This window comes from Pyrgilauda ruficollis, unplaced genomic scaffold (genome assembly GCF_017590135.1).
Source record: "Pyrgilauda ruficollis isolate IOZ18807 unplaced genomic scaffold, ASM1759013v1 scaffold88, whole genome shotgun sequence".
In the NCBI taxonomy this organism is placed as follows: Eukaryota; Metazoa; Chordata; class Aves; order Passeriformes; family Passeridae; genus Pyrgilauda; species Pyrgilauda ruficollis.
In genome coordinates this window covers 1,010,719-1,031,478 of record NW_024530821.1, presented here as the reverse complement: position 1 = coordinate 1,031,478, position 20,760 = coordinate 1,010,719, and the positions used below count along the sequence as shown (strand labels likewise).

The following is a 20,760-nucleotide window of genomic DNA, read 5'->3' as shown; positions in this document are numbered from 1 at the left end:
CTGAGGCCATCACACCTCATGCAGAATACAGTCTGCCACCACAGCACCACTCTGTGGTCCTGCACTGCTGGCTCAGAAAGTGAAGCAGAAATGTTTGAGTTCTTCAACAACAACAAAAAAAAAATTGTTCTGAGGTTTTTTTTTTGCAAGTATGATCCAGGACAGCCATCCCCTTTGCCTCTTTCCACAACATCATCATCAAGGAAAAACGCAGAAGGGAGCAAGAGAATAAACCACAGCACTCAAGAGAACCACTCAAGCTGAAAAAGACCTTTAACCATGACATTTGACATTTTATAATTAACTCTCAATCAACAAAGATGGTGGAACAAGTTCCAGAATAAGATCACCTGCTACTTTGGAGGCACGAGGCACCTCCTCTGCCATTTGATTTTCCAGCAACACACTGAGTGGTCCCCAGAAACACTCACCCCAATAAACCTCCTTCACCCTCCAAAATCACCAGCTGGGAAAATCTCTGCACTTTTGAAGGTGATTAATACAAAACAAAACAAAACAAAACAAAAAAACAAAAAAAAAAAAAAAAAAAAAAAAAAAAAAAAAAAAAAAAGGAAGGGTCACTGGATGGTGTTTTTGATCAGGAAACCACTGCACATTTTTACCACTGTGATCCAACTTGTTTTAATGCCTGCAAATATCCCTTGAGTCAAATGAACTTGTTCAAAGCTTATTCACACCAAGGCTACTTTTTAAATTGGGTAGTTGTTGACAAGTAGAATATATTTAACAAGCCCCAAGCGTCTTGGCATGCAGTATAAAGACTTCCTATTATGAGCTGGGTTGTTTTTTTTTTTTTTTTTTTTTTTTTAAAGGGAACATATGGGCAGAGCAGGTTGTCTGCCACGGGGCACTTCCTTACAGTGCTTGGCACTGAGAGAACTGCATGGATATCCAAAAAAATAAACCAAGGAGCGTCATGCCAAGAGCACAGGGGATGAATCACACCATTTAAAACTCACTGATAAAATGCACCATTATGTGTTTTTCAAATCCTCCTCATCTGAGGGAAAAGAAATGAAAATAATTGTGTTCCTCTGGCTGAAGGGTTCTGTGAGAACGTGGCAGGATCTGCCAGCTCCAAGGGGCTGGGATGGAAGCTGCTACCAGGAACACACCTTGGTGAGTGGAACAGCACCTTGATTTACAGTGTGGGGATAAAATGAAGGACTAGAGGATTCTCTCCACCATCACAAACTCCCTCTGGAGGCAGTCATCATCCCCAGGTGATTCCCAGAGAAATGGGCTGAGAATGTAGTCTGGGCTAGAGCTTCTCCTGTCCCTGCATCCAGCAGGATCTGAACTGCAACGCTGTGGTTCATGTGCCTGAGGCTACAGTATTACACAGCTGAAAGGAGTTCCACTGCAGTGACAAAAAGAACAGCTTTGGCATGTTCCTTAGGCAACACAGGAGCAAATCCAGTACAGCCACTGCTCTGCACATCCCCTGCAGACTGAACACACGTGCTGCAGCTGGCACATCAGCATCCCCTTGTTTGGAAGGTTGCAGAGAGGTAGAAGGTCCCACCTACCCAGAATGCATCCCACAATATCCACCCATCACAGAGACAGCTGTTACTGCCACAACACTCTCCTGTGTCAGGCGAAGCTGAAGAACAGGGGGACACCAGTTGTACTCAACCTGCCACAGTGAACAGGATATTCCCATCGCAACCCTGGTGACAGAAATTGTGATCTAGCCAAGAATTCCAGTGCCTTTGGTCTCCAAATCCTACTGGCCACCAGGGATCTAACAACAGCTGGCCAGAACCTAAACCAGAGCATCAAACTGCAGTTTGGCTCTGTCAGTCTGACAGGACAAAGGGCTGACAGCTCAGGAACAACTTGGATTTGTTGAAATAAACAGGACAAGCAACAACCAGTCCCAAACTGGCCTGCCTTCTCCTGTGCCTTTGTGAGCTTGCCAGGCTCTGATAGATCCTTAGTGGGAATTGTTCCCTATTTCCAGCTCTGCCGACCCCTGTTTCCAGCTCCTCAATCACACTGAGCATTGGGAGGTATCTGCCACTCCTACACTCCTGGCAGAAGTAAAGCTTGGTGTTTCAGGACTGTAAAAGGAAGGAAAGACAAACAGTGAACTACAAGAACAAAAAAAAAAGGTTATAAGCTAAAAACACTGGCATAATTAATAGAACAATGCTGCAAAAAGTTTCCTGCAGAAGTCATATTCCAGCTGCCAAAAAGAGCTGTACCCTATCCCATCTAAACAACCTTGAGATCTTATCTCTTCCACCCTCCTTCTTTCTCCTTTTGTTTGGGAATCTTAATTCATAAAACGAGCCTTAATTAAATGGGAAATATGCCTCTGTTTGCACAACTCAGAACACAATCATGTCTCAGTCAAATAAACACTGGTGTCCATATTACACTTGGGAATTTGCTGTGGTTTGGGGTTTTAAATTCGTTGCAGCAAGCTTGGGAGCAAAATTTCAACAGGAATCTTTTCTTCTCCTCCCATCCTCTGTACCAGGAGGGTGAGACAGGGAACAAATCCCCATGCAGAGAGGCTCAGTACGGGTTCCAGCTCTATGTGTACATGAGGATCATTTCAGGACACACCATACGAGACACGATAGCCAAAAGCAATTATTTTTCCTCACCACTCCTCAGAACCCAGACCTACCAAACTGCCCTGAATTAGCAGCACAGCTCTTGAAATAGCATTATTTCTTCTCTTTTTAAAAGCAACACCCACACTGAATCTTTGATTTTAAGCCATCCCCAAGCAGTTACCACATCTTTACCATTCAAGCCACAGGGAAAATCATTAAATCCAACAGCAACACTATGGGAAGAGAACCAGAATTAGAAAAGCCAAACACCGCATGGATTTACTCCCACAGTAACTGGATCGACTTCAGCCTGGAACAGACTAGACGTGACTCCAGGAAAAATATGTCTCCCCAGGTGCAGCTGTATCAAAGAGACCTTCCCTGAGCTTGTGCTTTGCTGGAGCATTAAAGAAACCACATGTTCCAGCTTTGAGGCAGCAGACACATACCCAGGGCTGGCCTCGGCACGCTGCGATTCACGCAGCCTTCTCCGTCCTGCTGCCTGCACAAACACACCCCGGAGCAGCACAGAGCCCAGGGCAGGGGAATTCAGGTTGGGAAGCAAGTCCTTAGATCCTGAAGGCTGGGTTATGGCTGGCAGAGTGGCTGTCTGGTCGCACCAAAAGCTTCCCTTGAAAAAGATGGGAATTTTTCCCCATGGGTTTGTGTATGACAGTAAGAAATATTTCAGTACAAAAGCAAAGAGGGTCTCCTCACCACAGACTGCCTGCACTCAGGTCACCCAGAGATATCCAAAGGAAATCAGTATTGCCATGGAAAATCTCTTATACAGGACCACATCCCTGCTGTAAAGTGACAGGAACAATTCCCCCCGCTGAGTGATTTTCCTCCTGAGTGCAGAATGGAGCAGAGAGCAGAAACAGCTCATGAATCATGGAATCACAGAATCGTTGGGGCTGCAAGGGATCTTTAAAGGTCAAACAACACCAAAGACAAGAAACAGAAGGGTGGGTGAGGAAAGAGATGAAAACACAACAATGACACCTTCACCTTTGTTCCCATCTTGTTGCAAACTTCAAAACAAAGCCCGAGGAGGAAATTTTGTCTGGAGATTCCAACAGAAAACATCCTCCAGTCGACTTCTTGTGCTTTGAGGTTTTAAGTGCCTTGCAGGTAAAGTGGAGCCTGGAGTGCTGTGGGATGCACTCCTGTGATGGATTACCACTGCTGCAAGGTGCCTTTCATTTCTCCCGACACACCTGAACTCAAAATGTTTCTTCTCTGTGACAATCAAGACATTTTACCAAAACAAAAGGAAGTTTACTGTAGTATTGATCCTCTGCATAAATTGTGCCTCAAACAGCTTCAACAGAAATGAGATGAAATGCTGCTCAGAAAGAGTAATTAAATACCACAGGCTGAGGAAAGAAAAAAAAATTGTATTTTAGATCTAAGACATTTTTCACAGAGCAGGAAGATTTGTCATATGGTAAGCAGTAGAAACTGTGAATTGGGACACTTGTGATTTATCTCTGCTTCCACAGCCTTCCCATGTGACTGCAGTAAAAGAGTGACAATCCTACCCATAACTTGCTCAAAATAAAGCACAACTTCAATGCGTTTAGGTGGGAGCTCATTTTATTCAGCACACCACGCTGGATCCTTTCAGTACCTCAGCTCCACCAAATGTAAAACAGCACAAGCACCTGGCTGTGCCAGAAAACCATTTCCACTAATGCCCTCTGAATGAAAAGGCATCAGTGTAAGGTATTAAATCCCTACCAGGACAGAGCTATGTGCAAGTCAGATGAGATAACAAGCCAGTAAATTTCAAATCACCACTTGCATCCATCCCATAACGACATGCTGAAATCCCTCCAGCCAGGCTGGCGTGTTGGCAGGAAAAAAATTGTCATTTCTAAATTTAGCAGACACCTCAATCATTGTGTGATGCTTCAAAAGCAATGGAGATATAAAGTGGAATTTGTAGGACACCATTTAAACTGAAATGAGAGCTCCGCTCACTGAGCAAAGGCTTTTCTTAATACCCTTCCTGTTTGGACAATTTGATCCACTTCTTTTTTTCCTCTACAACCACAAAGGTCTGTCCTGCAGTGAATGGATAGGCTTTTTTTCTGGGATAACTTCCAGGTTAAAGAGAAAGGATTTACACTTGAATGAAACATAGGCACTGTATTTGGAAAATTTGTTTTGAAAACTTGGGAAGGAAGCAAAGCCTCCTTCATTTAAAAAGGGACTCAATTAACATTCTCCAACAAGTCTTCCTATCGAAAGGACAGTATTTGCTGGGGAACATGTGATCTGAAACTTGTTCTCCTCGCTCACAATGTTCCTTTCTGAAATACAGGGCACTGCTTTGGAGAGACACGAGGATCTTTGCACAGCTTTCCAAAGGACTGCCTGTCACAGGCCAGGCCTTGACTCCAGACATCAGATCTTCTGTGACTTAAGCTCAGGAAACTTAAAATAGTGCTTAACAACCCTAATGAAGACCTAGAGTGACACAATCCTCCTGTGGCTCCCTCTACAAGGACAGCTCATCCATGCTCAGCCACAGGGCGAGATGAATCCACGGTGTCACAAATCTCACCTCCTCATTGTCCTGAAAAAACACATTTTTAAAACTTTCTGCAAAGAACACACTAGAGACCAACTAAGCAGGTGTTCTGCTTTTGATTCCTGCCTGTCTGGGTGTGGGTTTGATCTGCAGCAGGCAGGGGCAGACAGGACCACCCTAAGGGTTATCTTGGGTCTGAAAAACAATCCTGCAAGTGTTGGGCATGTCTAGAAACTGCCCGCGCAGGAGGAAGAAAACAACCCCTACCATTATTTTTTTCCAGATAAAGAGGGGGAAAAATGCTACTGACAGTTTAATGTGCACTTTTATTTCTAAATTCCCTTATCAACTGCATGTAAGACAGAGCCTTCTTCACTCTTTAATAAGTACAGGTTGAAGTCAAGCCTGACTCAAAGTTGATGACGGATTGAGTCCACATCAATACCCAGCAGATTTGGATGGGAGATAAAGGCAATATTGGTGTGTATAGCTACAGAAAACATGTTATCAACACATCCAACATTTTGAGGAGACCATCTGTAGCAGCCCACTCTCCTTCATTTCTCCTGGATGCCTCCAACTGCAGCATGACCCAGGCACAAGCAGCAGAAGGGATGAGTTACCTGCAGCTATCCCCCCACCAGTGCCTCAGAGGGACTACGTCAGCAAAACAAGGACACAGACTCTCTCCAGAGCCTGTTCCAGGAATTGGGCTGCTGAGATGTGAGCTACCCTTTGGAAAAAAAATACTGTTTTTCCCTGTTGATCACACTTTTAGTGCAGGCAATACATCAGGTGTGGGTAACCATAAAAATTATTCTGCATTCAATGACTATTCTTTAGTTCCTCCATCTGGGAGCTTTTTTACACCAAAATGGACCAAACAACCCATGGTGTCTCCCTTCATCCAAAATAAAAGCAATTTAGGGGTTCTGTTTTGAAATAACATTTTCCATGGGAAAATCAGCAGGCTTTAAATTCACAGCACAGTGGAACTGTGTCCTCACACTTAACCTTTAGTGACAAGTGCCTGGCTCTTAACCTTTGCTGCTCACAAACACAGATGTCAGGACAAAGCAGCAGAGAATCCTTTGTACATTCCATACAAACCAACCACAAGGTGCTTTGCAGAGCTGGGAACAAGCTACTCAGTGATAAACACACTTAATGGAGTTTACATTTGCTTAAGACACTTGCAGATTAAGAGGGTGGCTCACGTCTTTCCTGCCTAGCTACAGGCAGATTCTGGACAGCACAAGGTGAAGATACTTTTCCTATGAGGTTAAGCAAGAAATTAATGAAAAGCTGTAAGCACCTCACACAGGGTACAGGGCCAAAAGTTGGGCTCAATTTGGGGTTTCTGTGAAAACACTCCAACAGTCCCAAAGGAAGCCAGAAAAAAAATGGAGAGGACACAGTTCACACAGTCACTCTCCCATTACCTTAAGCTAAAGATCCCCTTAGCAGGTCCATCTTTTGCACCCAGAAATGTCCCTTGCAGATTCCTTCTCCTGAGAATAGAACAGGTGGTGCCAACTCATGAAATGTGCTCATACCCAGGTCTACAAGAATCTGACTTACGTTTCATTGCACCTTTGGAAAGAGACAACCCACTCCAAAAGTTTAAAACTGGGTAACTGCAGTAATTGCATTCTTTCAGGAAAGAAAAGGAAAAGTGTGTAATACTCAAACAGCTTCTCCTCTCCATGTACAGAACTGTGGAAGCTTTCTGATCCTGCCCACTGTCCATCTGCATGTGCTGGAAATAAGCTTTAGGACCAGGAATGTGCTGCAAAGTCCAGTACCACACAAACACACAGGATGCTTCTCTCTGTTCTAGCACGTTGGATTTAAAAACAAGGTATGAAGTTATACCATTCATTTTATTGAAAATAAGTTAGAAAGGGATTTAACTACTACATAAACTGTGCTTTTGGAGGTGAAGTTGCCTGGCCAACATGCGTAAAGTCTGAAAGTCTCTGCTCTGGGACTCCAGCACTGATGTAAATGCTGCAGACACACAGAGCCTCTGCCTCAGAAAGTTACTGGGACTGAAGTGATGGGGACACAACCCCCCCCATATTTACACCTCTGCCCCACTGTGCACCTTCTTGTGCCCATTTCTCACCAAGCCCCTCTTCCCCTCCCTGCCTCAGAGCAGATTAAACTTAATATATTTATGCAGTTGTGAAGTGTCCTGCCTATTATCCAATTAGGCAGCTAACGAGATCTGAGTAACAGCACTTAGGCACTGATAACTGCTGCCTGATAGCAGTACAGATTAGACACGTTCTTTATGTTCCCAGCCCTTGCAGAAAAAGGGTTGGGATTCGTTCAAAGGCTGCTCCGAAGGCTGCATTCAGGTAATTGTTTAATTTTGTTTGGGATCCATAAACACATCACGTTTGTTTCCTCTTGATCTCCTGGAGCTGCTGTGTCACAACTGTCCCGTTACAGAACTCCTGATCAATCTGGTGTGACTTGCTCAGTTGAACTTTCATTGTGGACAGGGGCAGGTTTCATCACCTCTGTGGTTCCTTCTAGCATCAGAAATCTATGGAGCAATAAAGGATCTGTGCATCACCAGGAAAAAATGTACAGGACTGATAAGGAGATTCAGAAATGCAATCTGTATTAGCTCTGATGCTGTTCCACATGACATTCCCATAAGATCTACCTAAGAAAACATTAATTAGATGTAATCACCATAAAATGGCTGCATGACAACATCCTTCTCGGAGCATAATTATCAAGGTTTGTTATCTAATTGGGAGGGCACTGGAAAGCGGGTCCAGCCAGGCATAAGAGCTGTGTAATATTTTCATTACCAGTCGGGATGACAGACTGGAATGTATAGCCATAAACCCAACAGATGATTCAGCTGGGAGGATTTGCAAGCACCACAGTGTACAGATTTCAATTTCTAAATTACCTTCATGCACTGTCCAATACTGACACCAGGTAATTAAGAAAGAGAAGCCCCAGGTACAAATACAAAAATAGGGAGCAACTCTCTATTCAGAAAGACTCCAGAAAAGGCTCTTAAAGGGTCAAGACAAAATGGTGACATTCCGCAAAGTTCCACAGGTGCATGAAGGCAAAGCCCAAGGGATGAGCCATGGAAAGCACTCAGCTGTGCCTTGCAAAGTCCTGCCCTGGGCTGCTCACTGCTCATGGGCTTTTGGGAACAGCAGACCTGAGAGTACCTTCCGGAGAACAACAAAATTAAAGAACACCAGGTGTGAGATTTAGCTGGATCCATTTAAACCAGAAATGTTCCTAAGAACAGACTACTGCAGCCAAGCAAGCAGGACACATCCTGAAGGGAGACCTCTTCTTCCAAATCCAGCAGGAACATTCAGAGTTTGGTTCCCTTGAACTGAAGTGTCTGGCTTTAATCTTTGTTTTAAAACAAGATAATGGCCATCAATGTGGATGGAAAGAACAAGAGTCCAGGGCTCATCAACACAGAAAAATGGGGACATACTAATTGGACGGGTGAAACACACAGCTTTAAACTGACAGACAGCAGGGATAGATGGGATATGGGGAAGAAATTCTTCCCTGGGAGGGTGGGGAGGTCGCAGCACAGGGTGCCCAGAGAAGCTGTGGCTGTTCCATCCCTGGAAGTGTCCAAGGCCAGGTTGGACAGGGCTTGGAGCAACCTGGGATAATGGAAGGTGTCCCTGCCCATGGGAGGGGTTGGGTCTGGATGATCTTTATGGTCCCTTCCAACCCAAACCATTCTGTGATTCCATGACTCTCTGGTCACCAAATCTGCTTGGATCACTGAGCTGGAAAGGCAGCAGCCAACAGACTGGAACACCTGATGTGAGAAGGGAATGAGGGAACTGGAGCTGTTGAACTTGGAGAAGAAATGGTTCTTAGTGGGAGATCCGGTTACTGTCTTTACTTAAGTGAGGCTTACTGAGCAGATGGAGCCAGACTGGATGGCAAAAACCAAAGGACAAGAAACAATGGGAATTACTGACAGCGAGGGAAATACTGATCAGACAGGAGGAAAAGATTCCTGACCAGGAGGGCACAAAGCATGGTGTCAACCTGCCACTCTTGACTAAAAAAAGTCCAAAAAAGTTCACAAGAAACCTACCTTTGATCCTGGCTCTGTCTGGAGCAGGAAGTGAGATGAGAGAGCTTCAAATCTCCTGTGCCACTTCACTTACTCTTCAGTTCTAAGAAATCTTTATCAAGGAACACTGGAAAAGGGATTTTGCCCAAGAGTCTACATCACTTTACACCTCTTCAGTGCTAGCAAGTACTTCAGACTCTAGAGCTGTCAATAAAATACCTTCCACATGACTAAAGATCCCAGTGTCTGCAACTGACAGAGAAAAAAAGTAAGGAATGAAAGACCAGAGCTTTCACTGCAGTTGGAAAGAGAACAAGAGAAACTGGGGACTCACATTACACAGGTTATCATACAAAAACTCTGCAAGAACACTGAGGAATTCAAAGATACATACTGATAGTTCAAACAAAAAAAAGCCAGACTGCTCCTCCCTACCTGCTCTTCCCACAGCAATAAACACAAGTCGATGCCAAAAGATGTTTCAGACCTGTCCAGACCAGCCTTCATTTTGGTGAGAGCTTCTTCAGTTGTCTCAGGACAAAAGCCATCTGTGTTCAGACAAACCTTTCATACACACATCCTACTCTTTCCCACTGAAAGGTATAATAGAGGTGTTAACAGATCCAGAGAAAATACCTGGAACAATACACACAGGCAAGTTTTGGGGTTTTTTTCCCTCAAAAATAAAGTGAAGGAGTTTACCTTAGCAAATAATGCCTCTAGTGCTGGCTGATCTGTTTTCTGTCATGCTTTATATTTGAGTGCTACCTCTCAGAATAATCTTCCATCCACTTTTTACCAGCTTTAGAATGCATGAATAGCTGAATCCTTCAGGGAAACAAAGGAACAGCAGGTATAAAATCAGATGCACAGAGTGTAATCACGGCAGGGAGGGAGAAGGGAAGGTCACTCCTGAGCTACAGCTGGCAGGTCAGAGCAGGAAAGCACAATGGCTGAGCTGTAATCGAGCTCATCATGGGGAAAGCCTTGGTCAGGGCAGCTGGCAAGGATTTCCTTCACCTTAGAACAGCAAGGAATTATTCTGGAACAGTCAGAGATCCAGAACACATCCCTGTGGAAAAGATAGTGCTTGAGCAAGAAAAGCAAGTGCTCTGTTCTTGTATTTGGTAAAGAGACAAAGCCACAATAAAACCTTCCATGACAAAACACTTCACCAGTGCTTTGTCCAAAACTAAAATGCATTAATCACACCCCAAAAGTCTACATGAGAGTCACAAAATGGTGTTTGCTGGCTCAGTACATGCAGGTATCAGACACAGCTCTCCAGGGAAGTTTTGGACGCCGCAGCTCGAGGAAGACATGGCCCAGAGATTCCCAAAGGCAGCTCCAGAGGACTGAACAGCTCACTCTGTACAGTAACAAAAGGGCAAGAGGGCAGCAATTCTCAACTGCTGCACAGAAATCAAAGTCAGAAACCAGGAAAATCATGGTAATGGCAAGAACAATTACAGAGTTTCTAGGATAACCCAGGGACAATGAGGAAAGTCCATCACTGGAAGCTTTTAACAACTGCTTTGGACAAACATCTGCTGGGAAAGTTTGAATAGATCTGACCCAGCCTTGGGGCAGGAGGTCAGATTAGACAACATAAGGTCCCTTCTGGCCCTGCAGCTCTTTGCTTGTAACAGAAATATGACAACAGAACACGTCAGCAGCAGCCCCAAAGCACACAAGCCTCCCTAATATTTCTGTCATACACTGGAGAAACACTGTAAGGTCCCACGTGCAGCAGCTGCCTGTTCCCACATGGTACCTTCTCCCTCCATCCCTGGAGGAGCAACACAGGGAGAACACAAAGAGCTGGACTCACAGAACAGGCACAGGAAGAAGAGCTCCCCAGCACAGCCTTCCCAACAACACAGACCCTCTCACATCCCACAGCATGGGGACAGTTACTAACAGGAGCCCATTCCCACTGTCCCCTTCCCATCTCACCCTACAGTCTGAGCAGTTCTTTCTTCTCTGTAGGCCCTTCTTCTGTTCCTCCCTGGAATATTTTCCTGTGTAAGATCTTCAAGACTGGATCCCTGCCCACCACAGCCCTGGATCCCACCCCAAAGGGAATCAGGAGACAAAAAGATTAATGACCCAGTGCTTCACTCCAAAGCCCATGGTCACATTCAGCCCTTTGTCAAGTTCTCTCAAAGCCCAAACAGAGACACCAGATGCCACTGTGACACTGGAGCAACGGTGTGAGCTCCCCACAACTAGAAAAGGACATTTAATTTAGTCTGCTGGGAGCACTTTATGCTCCTGCAAGCATTAATGAATGGCACAAAGTTCCCCGTGGGGTCAGAGCATGCGAGCAGCAGAGTGTCAACTGCAAACTCTGAAGTACCAACCTTTATCTCAGGGTTAAAGCTTGGCCTATCAAAGCGGTTTTAAGAATTTCTGCTTCCTTGTGAGCCCCCCCAACAATCCTCTTGGCTCATTCTTGAAAATCCAAAGTCAACCTCCAAGCTCTGTCTATGGAACAACAAAGGAGAAAGGTGACAGAAGTGGTCCCAAGGAGAAATATTCACACATGTGAGAGTTTTTGTGAGCACATCCCAGCTATAACCACACATGTGTGTGTTTGTCAGTACATCCTGGCACATCTGAGGGCACAGTTATGCAATCCCAGAAAACTTAGATCCCAGTTTGTACTGTCCTTAAAGGACAGCCCTGACTGTACGTGTAGTGCTGACAGCACCAGTCACAGGACGGGCCAGGGATTGGATCCAACTAAAAAAATGACCCCATAAAAATAACAATCTTCTGCCAGGGTGTGTGGGCTCCCTGACCAAGATCTCGCACCCAAAGTCAAACAGAACATGCACAGGAATAGGATGACTCCTTTTCCTAGAAGCAGCATCTTAAATCTGTGTAAGTCACCCGCCAGCCTGCGCTCTGACGGCTGAAAAGAGTTATGCAAGAGAGGAAACAAGCAGTCGGAGACAGGACAGCTCAGAGAAAACATCTCAGGGCAGCTCCACTCCTAAAGCCAGGCTATTGCAAAACAACCCTCGTGCCAGCTCGCCAGGCTTCCCCAAAGGGTCTGTGAGCTTTAGGAGCTCAACCAAAGGATTACCAGGCACATCTTCCTGGCAGAGTCCCCTGGGATCACAATGGTGACTGATTTCAAAAGAGAAAATCCTGTTAGAAGAAGACCGGAGATCAAAGCAGGAGGTTACATCTATATCCTGGAACACGCATCCCATGGGACAGGAGAATTTTCAATTCAGTTTCAGACTAAATACTCGTCCAACAGAAACGTCAGGTGAGTGTGCTTGAATGCTGCACTTGTGCAACCTCTCTGAGACAAAATCCATTCCCCACCTGCCCTGGAAAATTAATTCAACTGAACCAACTCTTATAAAGAAACTCCTCCTTTCCTATGCAATTCCCAGCTTAGGGATAGGCTAGGACTATCTGCTTCACCTAGCTAGCACAAGGCATTTTCTGCCTACATCAGCTACAAGGGAGCTTGAGTAAGTGATTCACAACACAAATCATCCAACACCAACGTGCTTTTTCTTCCCCCTTCTCAAAATGTGCCAGCATCACCATATCCTGTCCAACGTTTCAGTCATTCTGAGCATGCCAGCAACCTACATTATTCCATGCCACTCAGCTCAATCTAGAGGACACACTTAGAAAAATCTGGCATTATCAAGGATAATGAATGCTGAAGAAATTAATAACTAAGTGTCCATTCTTCAACAGTTATCTACATCCATTTAGTTTTCTACTTCATCAGCCAGGAAAACAAATATTTTCTTTATTTCTTAAAAGGTAGTTCCTGCCTTTGAACTCACTAAGTACACACGCACACACTAAAAGTGGAATTAAATGAACTTTTCAAGCCATCATAAAGGCTCTGCAGCCCTTGAATGACCTACTGGATAAAAGGAATGAAAGTTACCAAACCAAAAATTCCCTACAAGCTGAAATTGCCTGGGTTTACGTCAGTTCAGCTCTTTAGGGCCCTCCACAGCTGAGATCTCCTCACTCCCTTTCTGGCACTGATCTCTTCTGTGGCCCCCAGTGCTCCCTCCATCCTTCTCCTCCAGGAAGAGAGGGAAACGTGGACTCAAGTTTCCATGATATGGAAAACTGCCCCAAAGAGGGAAAATCCAACAAGAGCCCTGTGTAAATCACTACTCTGGGGCTGCAAAACCTGTCTCCCTCAGACCCAGCAAGCTGCCAGCCACCATCATCTGGAATTAGAGAGCACCAACAATAAGTGCCTTGTTTGACTGAGACTTTAAAGCAGGGCCTGATAGCAGAGAACTACCCGAGAATAGCTCGGGATCAAACTCCAGCAGGAAAAGCAGGGAGGGGCTTTTTCACCCCTCTTGCATTACATTCCTGCTGCTGAGCTCATCACCTTCAGAGCAACCCAGGCCTTCCTCAGAGCCAAACCACTCCTGCTGCATCCTTACAATTTCCCTTCCATCCCATCCTCGCAGCCTCACAGCCCCCGCCCCAACATGTCACAAAACAAAAACTTCAATCCACCATGAAAAATAACACCAAATCTGCACTTAAAACCAAGGGCATGATTAAAATTCACCAAACACCACCACATTCACTGCATTTAAAGATTTCCAGAGGAAAAGGTCACCAGAATATAGAGCACATCTCCCATAGTAAATGTCCTTGTCACGCTGCTGGCTGGGTTCAGACAGCAAATACATTGTTATAAAAACCTTGTGTGCTGTGTTATCCACAGCTCAGGGCTGCTGGCTGAATCACAGAATGGTTTGGGTTGGAAGAGACATTAAAAATCATCTCATTCCCACCCCCTGCCATGGGCAGGGACACCATCCACTAGCCTAGGTTACTCCAAGCCCTTGTCCAACCTGGCCTTGGACACTTTCAGGGATGGGGCAACCACAGCTTCTGTGCAGAGCTTCATCACTGTCTGACCAAAGAACTCCTTCCTAATATCTAATCTAAAAGTCCCCCCTGTCAGTGGGAAGCCATTCCTTCTTGTCCTGTCACTCCAGGCTCTTATCCAGAATCCCTCTCCAGCTCTGTTGGAGCCCCTTTAGGCACTGGAAGGTGATCAAAGGTATCCTAGAGCTTTCTCTTCTCCAGGTGGACAGCACTCTCAGCCTGCAGCTCAACCCCATCCCAGGGCCCCTCCAGGGCACTGGTTCTCATGGAAACACAAAAACAGGACCTCAAACTAAGGTACCTCCAAAGCCACTCTCCAGAGCAGAGCCACACACCACCTGCACCACACCGATGTGCTCCTCAGGTGCCACCAGGCTCACGGAAGTAACTGGAGTGGCCACGAAGATTTATTTTCCAAGTGGTTCATACTCCCACCCATGGTATTTCTGGAATCTTTTGTTAAAACAAGAAGAAACCACTGAAATTTTAGATTATAAAAAGAAAAAAAAATTAAATAGGAAAGCTTTTCAACCAATTTCCACAGTGACTTCTATAAACTCAAGATTTATTACAGTGCACACACCCACGTGCCCTCAACACGGAGCAAGGAATGCCCAGACACAGCAAAGCCAACGCAGCAACAGAGCCACTGAAAATGGAACAAAAAATCAAGGTAGCTGAAAATGTTCATGGTCCCTCAACAGGAAGACAACAAAGATGGTAACACAATCTGGAAACACCATAAAGGTGGCTTTGAAGTGTCACTTGTAAAACTATTTGTGTCTTAGGATTCCATAATTTGATGAATTGATTGCATTTGGGATTTTTTTATGGTTATGCTTTTATTCCCTATTCTCATGGTGGGTTACCATCTCTCTCCCACTTTACTGCCGGGCTTAGATCAGTTTTTGCATGCAAGCAGAGCAGGACAGATCCCTCAGCCACATCTTAAAGCCAGAGGTTTAGACTCTCCAGAGAAGAAGAGTTCAAATCCATTCTTCACCCACATCAATTCCAAGAGGAGATCTTTACAGCCCTTTTATTTATTATTTACCACTCTAACACAATGTTTTAGCTCACCAACAGAACTAAAAAAAACCAGTTATTTAATTTCCATAGACTTGACTTCATTAACTTCTGGACAGGACTAATGTTTGTGGCCAGTGGGAAAGAGTATTTCTACATTTTTCCATTTTCTGGTCTGTTAATTACAATTACTGAGAGAAGGAGACAGCGGTGAGATTTGTGAAACACAGCAGGCTGCGTTTTAATACTTTTGAAAAAAACGAGAGAAAATAATTTCTCTCTCTTCTTTGTATAACCCAATCACACAAAGTAATTCCACATACTTCAGAAGTCAGCATCACAATTTTCCTTAGACACGCACTTGGGCCAGCAGGAATTTAGTTGGAGAACCTCAGATTCGATTAGAAGGGATTACTTTTCAGTGAGATGACAGGAACAGAAAACATGAAACGATGGAAGTGGGGTAGAGAGACAGGCAGATACCCTCCTGAGGCTGGCAGCAAGTTGCAGGAATACTCCTCCAAGCTTCTGAGGCAGAGATGGGCAGGGGTCCGATAGTTTTTGAGGATGGATGAGTGAGAAAAACCCAAATTACACTACTTGGCTAAGGTGGAGGTCAGTAAAAGTACATCTACACCTCTTAGATGCTGTAGGGAGCCCAGAAATCGTGTCTGCTGTTTGTAATGCATGTCAACAATTACACAGAGTTCTCCAAACCCTACCTCAGCCCCTCCAATGCCACCAAGTCAACTGAGATTCCACCATCCCAAAAAAACACTGAGTTTCAGAGACACCACAGCTGACTCGTGACACTTGGTGGGAGAAACACAATGGGGAGAAAGAGCTTCCAGCTCAAACCAGAGAGGGACAACCACGAGTGCCAGCAGCAGGGCTGAGGACACGGGACCCCAGGACACGTGCAGCGCGTTTGTGGTGTTCCAGCCGCACGCTCCAGCGTTTCAGGGGAGCGTGGCACAAAGAGGAACAGCTCCAGAGCTGCTGTTCCACGGAGCCAAAGGATGGAGAGGGATAAATGACCACAGCACCCAGCATTTTTAGCATTTAAAGACCTCTACACCCCCTTCCACGCGCAGCTTAGCCAAAATACCAGCTGGATGCTGCTCCAAACCCAAAGAAGTCCAGGTAAACGTTTGATCAGCCACACAATGATTTGGATCTAGGCACTGAGTCAGACCCAAACCTGTTGGATTTCTTGCCAGCTCAGTAGTCATTCAAACAGGCTTCCTAGTGTGGCTACCCACTCCACAACAGTGGCACGAGGGAAAGGCAGTGCTGGTTTTTTTTACAGGCAAAGCCAGCTGAAACCACAGAGCTTACTACTCCCTAAAAAACGCAGTACATCTGTTCCACAGCAGTGCCATAAAAGCATAGAAGATTAGTAAGTGCTGGCCTAACAATCTGGAAAGGGAAAAGGACCTAGGAGAGCAAAATGTTATCACTAAGTCAATAAAACAACATCTGTAAAGGACTGAGAACATACCAGCATTCTTGCACAACACAGAGAAATGCTCCTGGGCTGACTTCTTGGTCTCCACTAAACCTGTCTGGTGACTCTGGGAACAGGACTGCATCATACAGGCTACGGGAAAAGTGGATCAACAGGGTGAGCTAAGGACAGGGCTCTGGGCTCGACTTTGTGCAGGATCACAGAGTGGACACGTGTTAGGCGATATATATGGTTTCACTTTTATATAAAGCTTGTGTTTACATCTAATATATCAGGCAATTACAGCCGGTCCCGGCACCAGGTTTGAGACAGCAGGTCTATAATCCACGGAAAGCACTTTGTGGGATGAGCAGAGCAAGGATGCAGCAGAGCAGCTCTGTGTATGGGGCTGAGAATGTAAACAAAAGCTTTGTTTTGAGTTTCCGTAACTGACAATTGGCTCTGTGCATTTACTACCCGGCATTCGGAACTAATCCCTCATCTACCACACCGATCTCAAAGAGGGAGCAATTCCGCACAAGTCGACGGATTCGACTGAAAACGCCGGTGCGAGCCGCCAAGCCCCCGGTATTGTAACAGCTTTGTATAAACACGAAAACAGCAGAAACACAAACAAGCCGGGAGTGAGCCCTCGCCGCTCGTCATTCGCATCCCCAGCACGGTGACTTCCCCACTTAACCTCTCCTCCCGGTGTCATCACCGGGAACGCCGAGGCGGGGAATGCGGAGGCACGCGCGGACTCGTGTCACATGAGAGATTCACCGACATCAACACAGGGGAGGGGGAAAAAAACCACCCAAACCGCCCCAAAATCCCAGCACAACCATGCACGTTCTCCCTTAGCCGAGAGAGCGATCCTTTCTCCCACGGTCCCCATTAAAAGCGGCAGGGATGACACCTGCTCTGCACCTGGGCTGGGGTGTCAAGGGGCGGAGGAACGAGGGTCAGCAAATCCCTGGGGTGGTTTGGGGTGAAGGTCCCCTGCAGCAGTTTGGGAAGGTGAGATTGTGGGATGGGGCACGGGGAATGGCTCCTCAGGGCGGTGTGTGGGATGGGGCACAGGGCTGGCTGGCTCCTCCGGGGTCATGTGTGGGATGGGGCACCGAGCTGAACCCCTGAGGATGGGGTTTGGGATGGGGCACCGGGCTGACCCCTGAGGATGGTGTTTGGGATGGGGCACCGAGCTGAACGCCTGAGGATGGGGTTTGAGATGGGGCACAGGGCTAAACCCTGAAGGTGTTGCTTGGGATGGAGCAAAGGGGTGAACCCTCAGGGTGGTGTTTGGGATGGGGCACAGGGCTGAACCCTCAGGGTGGTGTTTGGGATGGAGCAAAGGGGTGAACCCTCAGGGTGGTGTTTCGGATGGGGCACAGCGCTGAACCCTTGAGGATGGTGTGAACCCTCAGGATGGTGTTTGGGATGGGGCACAGGGCTGAACCCTCAGGATGGTGTTTGCGATGGGGCACAGGGCTGAACCCTCAGGGTGGCGTTTGGGATGGGGCACAGGGCTGAACCCTCAGGGTGGCGTTTGGGATGGGGCACCGGGAACGGCCCCTCGGGCAGGTGTGTGGGACGGGGCACCGGGAACGACCCCTAGAGCGGCTCGGCGAGCTGGGCGTGTGGGACGGGTCCCGGCTCTGTGCCCCCAGACAAAGCCCCCCGCCCTCTCCCCGCCGCTGCCCGGGCGCTCTGTGCGGGGACGGAGCCGGGCAGCCCCGCCGAGGCGACACCGGCCCTCCCGCCGCAGGTGCGGGCTGAGGGGGCCGAGGGGACCCTGCGAGGGGACGCTCCGAGGGGACCGGGGCCGCCGCCCGCCGCGTACCTCTCTGTGCGGTGCCGGAAGGGACTGTCGGGGTCGGGGCGCCCGCCCGGCTCTCGCCTCGCTGCCTCCCGCGGCTGAGCGGCTCCCGGCGCGGCTGAGCGGCGGCTGCGGGCACTGCGGGCCGAGAACCAGCGCCGGCCTGTTTTCCAGCCGCCTCCCCTGCGGCCCGCCCCGGCTCCGCCTCGAGCATCCCCCGCCTCCGCCTCCTCCTCCTTCCCCTTCTCCGCCTCCGCCTCCTGCGCCGCCTCCTCCGCCCCGCTCCTGGTCTAGAGCAACTTGAACGTGAAACTCTAAGGATGTCAGCGGCTGTTTGGTGAAGCAAGCGTGTTAAACCTAATTTTCTTCCTAAGCGAGACGGGTCTTTTTCACCTTTTGCGATTGCCGCTGTACTTCAAGGCTGCTTTGATACCCCTGCTCCGGGGCGTTCACCGAACTACAGAGCGGACCCAGTGTGGAAAATAGCTTCATTCCTGCACGAGTTTTTTCCTATTCCTGTCCAGACAATGCAATTAATCTCATCGGAGTCCACCTCGCAATTAAAGCCCAGCCTGTGGTCCAGAAAAACACAGCCCTCCAAAGTCCTACCCGAACACCGTCACAATTTCTTATCTCTCACCATCTGGTTTCTGCCATGCACTGATATCAGTGTTCACCCAGTTGCACGGGGCAGTGTGATATACCGAAAAAAAAAAAAAAAAGAGTTATAGAAAATCAAAAATAGGCATAGCTTTAAACTTTTTTTCAGCTTGAAGACCCCTAAAAGCTAGCAAAGGACCTTCTCCAACATATACATACATATATATACACACACACTATAACATATAATGTATATGCAATGTAATTATGTGTATACATAATATATATATATGTACTACATATAATACACATTTATATATAAATTTATAAAAAATAAACATTTTGTATGTATCTATATATATTTTATATATACATACATATACATACTAAATGTATATTGGACACCCCATCTCTGGAAATGTTCAAGATCAGTTTGGACAAAGCTCTGAGCAACCTGTTCTAGTGGAAGGTGTCCCTGCCTATGGCAGGGGGTTGGAACAAGATTATCCTCAAGGTCCTTTCCAACACAAATCATTCTATGATCTTCTATTTTATTATTACAGTTGTTATTACAATTGTAAATAAAATTACAAGTTCTCCTTGATTTTGGGGATACTTCATTTTCTCTGCCCCAAATCTCTCAACCAAGTTTCTCGGTTCCCCAGGGAATGGGCACAGCCCCAGGGCTGCCAGAGCTCCAGGAGAGTTTGGACAACACTCCCAGGAGCAGGATAGGATTGCTGGGGTTGCCATGTGCCAGAGGGGCCAGAAATTGGAGTGGTCAGTCCTTGTGGGTCCCTTCCAACTCAGAATATTCTGTGATTCCATGGCTACACACTGTTTGGGATGTGGTTTGTGAGCCTCCACCCAGGAGCCAGCCTGTGCCTGGTGGTGGGCTCTGCCCTCCCACACCTGCCTCACAGCCCCAGCACTGGGTGTCCACCAAGCCTACAGAGGGACACAGAGCTTTGCAAATTAAAGGACTTCAGGGAAATGATCCATATCCCTGTTCTAACCAGCTCTATCTGGAAAGAGAGGAATTGGCAACGATGCTGGAAAGAGCAGCCTTTCCCACCAGACCGGACAAAGTCAGAGGTGATAAGGAAATAGGGACAGTTTGATGGTCCAGCCTGGAGATCCTTATCTGCAGAGGATAGAAGGGAAGCCAGGATTTCCTGCCTGGAGTCCTCAGCATCTCACAGAGCAACACCTGTCCCTCAGGGCTGCCCCAAATCCAGGCCGTGTTTGTTCGTAGGCAAAGAGGACACAAAGGACAGACTGGTGTCCCCTGTACCCACAGAAAAGCTGAACCATGAGGGATGCTTGTCATCCAGCAGCTGGGAAAGCTGGGGAGCCAATTCCTACTGAATGGCACTTCTATTTCCTCCACAGCAAATAAACAACTGTGCTGCAGGGCTGCACCAGCTCTGAGCTCGCCTGGCTGCAATGCGAAGGATTTGAACTAAATCTAGCAAGCTCTGGGTATTAGGAGTCCCCTGGGCTCTACCCTCTTTCTCCAGTTTAGATTTGGCAACAGAGTCAGCCCTAAACCCGAGGAATGCTTGTGAGGCATTTTAAGGGTAGACAGAAATGCAATTACCTGTGGGAAAATAAAGCTAAAATACCTTGCAAACCTATGTTTAATGCAGTGTTCGATGCAGCAAGGAAGAGTAATTGACAGATGGGACTGGGGCTGGTGCCTTTTGCAGACAGTAGTCCCAAGGAAATCTGATGAAATCTTAAAAT

The 20,760-nt window shown here is 46.8% G+C and overlaps 1 protein-coding gene across 4 annotated transcripts in view; it reads right to left on the bottom strand.

Annotated features, from left to right (window-relative positions):
• Positions 1-18,983, bottom strand: part of SMOX (spermine oxidase) — a 51,892-nt gene extending 32,909 nt beyond the window's left edge. For 2 of the 4 annotated variants that reach the window (XM_041488160.1, XM_041488164.1), the window contains exon 1: positions 18,439-18,591. The gene's annotated coding sequence lies outside the window, so the exon portion shown is untranslated. Of the gene's footprint in view, positions 1-11,583; positions 11,756-18,438; positions 18,592-18,807 lie in introns of those variants that run through there. The other 2 variants (XM_041488162.1, XM_041488163.1) reach the window with 2 other exon arrangements.
• Between the last annotated feature and the right edge of the window lie 1,777 nt (positions 18,984-20,760).